The following is a 3,923-nucleotide window of genomic DNA, read 5'->3' as shown; positions in this document are numbered from 1 at the left end:
GCGGGCTCGTCCCGCTCTGCCCTGGTGTCCATCCCTGCAGCTCTTCACTCCCCTCCCCTGCCCAGTACCTCCCGGTTTGTTCCATGTCGCCGCATTACAGCGGGCACGGGGCGATCATCTCTAATTCATTGTTTGTTTGGGAGGGAGAGAAGAGAGCGAGGGGGAGAGCGAGTAGCTATTGGAAAGGTTACAGATTAGGTTGGTTGGTGTTGGTTTATTTTTTGGGTTTTTATACCCCAGGAATAAACAGGGTGGGGAGGGTTTCACGGATTCTCTTTTCCCTTCCTTTTCCTCCTTTTCATTTATTCTTTCTCACAGAGCTATTTTTTTTTTTTTTCCGCTATAATGATGACTTGTGTGCGCCCCTGACAAGGCATCTCGGAACAAAGAACGTTTGCACCTCTTCTCTTGGACAATCAGCGCCTGCTCACACCAAGCACCTTTGCTCTGCCCCTACCCCAACACTCCTCGGGTTTTGTTTTCCTTCTCTTTTTTTTTTTTTTTTTTTAATTTATTGTTATTTTTAAAATTTAAATCTCTTAATCAAATTTCTTCATTCCCTCCTTGCTATTTTCACGGATGTTCTACTTCCCGTTTCCCCTCTCATTTCCAGATCAAACGAAGTCTTCCTATCTTCCCGGGCTGCCGGGGGTCGGGGAATTAGGATATAATCAGAAAGCCGTATTCCCACAGTCAAAAAGGAAGAGAAAGGGAAGAATCTAACGCGAAACGCAGAGGAAATCGGTGGACACCGCGGGCAGCCCCGGCCGGCGCACGGCGACCTCGGGCCCCGCGGGCGGCCGCGGCTGCGGGGGGCCCCGGTGCCCCCTGGCCGCTGCTCACACTCGCCACCAGCCCCGCTGCCACGGGGCTACCACGGGGCTACCACGGGGCTACCACGGGGCTACCCGTCTCGGGCGGGGCTGGGGGCGGGAATGGCGAGCACTCCCTGCGCCTGTGGCCGTGGGTTTCCTCCTCTGCGCCCGTGCCCACCGCCCGCGCATTTGGGCAGCGCAGATTTAGGTCCTCTCCTTAACACGGCAACAAAGGGGGAGACGGAAGACTGACAGCAGATGCTTACTTTTTTGAAACTCAGAGACGGTACAAGTATCTTCTCGGCCGAAAAAAGAATCAGCTACAATTAATGGATTAAGTTGTTGTAGTTGTTGTTGTTGTTGCTGCTGTCATCGGAGTGGCTGTCCGGTTCCGAGACGAGACCTAAACATTTTTTTCAATTTCATAATTTCAAACGAGTTAAGTGCTGGATCATCAGTTTTTCCCTTTGTCTACCCCGGTTGTAAATAATGGCTTTGAGATTAGCTAATTATGGCGCATTAATCACTGATAGAGAGGAAATAAATCAAAGCCGGGTTCGAATTTTCAAACTCACTAGTAGAGAGGTGCATAGCAACTCTATCTGCAGCAGATAGGTGCTGTTTAAATTACTGAGGCTATAGAGTAAACCACATCCACGTCACTTTAAATAATGAAGATTTTATTTATACATACCAGTTGTGCCATTAAGTGGAGGTTTGGGGAAATTTTTTCAGTCTGGTTTTCTAAAAAAGTGCTGCAGTCTGAAGTCAGCAACGTTGACATGTCGTATTAACAAACTTCTTGTAATAAAAGCAGAATATAGAGGAGACAAACAGAAAGATGTGTGTGAGAGAGAAGGAAAGACGCAAATAAAAATCCTGTCAAAAAGACCCCTTATTATTTTTCCTGTTACTAGCTTACACAGAACTCTGTATTATACATGTATATACCATATATATTTACAGAAACCAATATTCATGTCAGTTACCATATTTTTAAGAATTTCACCCTCACATCTTGCAGTCCTCCCCATAGCACAGCGGTTTTTGTAGTCATGTCCTCTCAAAATTTTGAAACATTTATCTTCGGGGGTGGGAGTTAGATAAGTACATGCCAGAAAGCAGCAAGCCACCTTCTAGGGGAAGAAATCATGTAGGTCTGCGGACAAAAATTCGGACCCCCAGCCAGAACACCTACAAACCCCCCACAGACACAGACACAGACACACTCACACACACACCCCCCAAAAGCCCTTCTCCACCTGGACAGCGGCAGAGCCCGCCCCCGCCCGGCTCCCCGCAGCCCTCCATCCCCGCGCCCTCGCCCGCCCGCCCCGGCCGTACCTCCGCCGGGCTCCGGGCCCGGGCTGCCCGACAAGCGGAGCTCCACAGCCCGGCCGCCGCTGCCGCGCGCAGGTGGCCAGAGCTCCGAGCACCGAACCCACCGGATGACACCGCCTCCCCCTGCCTTTTAGTCAAGAACCTTGTAATTAATTTCAAGTTACTCCGCGTACCGTATCATTAAAAACAGTCTGGGGAACGGCGTCAGACCCCGGGAGCGGGGGATGGGGAAGGGGAGGGTGATTTGCATACAGCTTTGTCTTTACCAAGGGTTGCGCTGGCGCGGGTTATACCGCTAATTGCACCGCGTTACCGAGCGCCTCGGCCTCCCCCGCGCTGCTCAGCCAGGCTTCCCCGAGCAGCCCCGGGCCGGCGGAGCCCCCCGAAGTCGGACAGGCCGTGCGGCGGCGGCCGCGCTGCCTGCGCGGGGAGCGCTGTGCCCGAGCCCACAGCAGCGGCGGAGCAGCAGCAGCAGCAGCGCGGCCCCACAGCGGCGGAGCAGCAGCAGCAGCAGCGCGGCAGAGCAGCAGCGCGGCCCCGCGGCGGCGGCGGGCACAGCCCGGCCCGGCCCGGCGCGGCCCTGCCCGTCCCGCGGGGTCCTGCTGCCACCTGGCGGGCCCCAAGCGCCTCCCGCTCCCCGGGCCGCACGCTGCTGCTGCTGCCGCCGGCCCGGCCCGACCCCGGGGCGGGAATCTGCCGGGCGGTCGCAGGGCTCCTGAGGTAAACCTGGGCCTCTGGTGTATACGAAAGAGAGGGACGCCCCACAGCCTCTGCTGCAGGAGGTGTCGTGCGCGCTGTTTTCTTCTGCCTCTGCTTTGGTGACCAGGTTTGCCACAACGTGCTTACTACCAAGTGGAACGTTTATCCAAGGCTGCATTTTCTCCTTCATGGTTTTGGAGGAACGCACGGTATCTCATTATGAAATGCGACTATGATGAAGGGAGAGATCTGAAGAGGGAAAAGAGCAGTGGAAGCTCACCCCTACTGCCCCAGCACCCATACAGTTCTCTCTTGAGTGATCTGATGTATGACAATTGCAGAGTAAGAGGACTAAAATGATACGAATTTTCAGTAGAAAAGTCCTTCCTTTAGAAATTTTGCTTAAGTCTTGTACTGAATGAGTTGAGATTATCTTCAGTGTTACTAATATCTAAAATGAACAAAATGCAATTTTCCTTTAAAGAAACAATATTCCGCACACCTTCAGTATTCAATCAGCTTATTCAAATTAGTTGAATTTGCTTCTTACCTCTTTCCCTTAGCTGGCCCTTTCAGAAGAGCTAGTTGTAGACCATAGCCAGGCCAGGGATCCATCTGTGCACGAGCTCATCCCGCTCTGTTGTGTCGAATGAGGGCCAGGATAGAATTCCTCAGCAATTACACAAGCCCATTTTATGAGCCATTTAAGCTAATAAGAAGTCACTGGTCCCTTCCAGCAGGGCCCAAGATGGGTATCTGGCAAATCACTGCGTTTAAACTGCAAGTCACTGCCAGGCATATTGCTGTGCAACTGTGCAGATCCTGATGGCAACCAGGTCTCTGTGGGTCCCAGATCACAGCTGGTTTCCTAAGGACATTTGCAGCACAAGCTTGCAATTGTCTTGCCTAATTATTAGCTTGATATGTTTAGTTATCATTAGCTTGGTATAATCCTGCCTGAGAAGGTTTTTCTATGGCAGAACAAAAACTGTAATTCTTACTTTCATTACTGTGTGAACAAATGATACAACCAGTTCTAACTGATGGTGTATTTGAAGTACTCACTAG

The 3,923-nt window shown here is 51.8% G+C and overlaps 1 long non-coding RNA gene across 2 annotated transcripts; it reads right to left on the bottom strand.

Moving 5' to 3' along the window:
• Positions 1–924: 924 nt before the first annotated feature.
• Positions 925–2,514, bottom strand: LOC117010865. Of its 2 annotated transcripts, none has more exons than XR_004420779.1 (3): positions 2,160–2,514; positions 1,510–1,616; positions 925–1,218 (listed from the first exon to the last, which is right to left on the bottom strand). It is a non-coding gene; the product is annotated as an uncharacterized LOC117010865 (long non-coding RNA). The 2 variants fall into 2 exon arrangements; XR_004420778.1 differs by having other exon boundaries at positions 1,510–1,613.
• Positions 2,515–3,923: the final 1,409 nt, after the last annotated feature.

The sequence above is a fragment of the Catharus ustulatus genome, chromosome Z (genome assembly GCF_009819885.2).
Source record: "Catharus ustulatus isolate bCatUst1 chromosome Z, bCatUst1.pri.v2, whole genome shotgun sequence".
Classification (NCBI taxonomy): Eukaryota; Metazoa; Chordata; class Aves; order Passeriformes; family Turdidae; genus Catharus; species Catharus ustulatus.
This window is presented reverse-complemented; position numbering and strand designations above follow the sequence as displayed.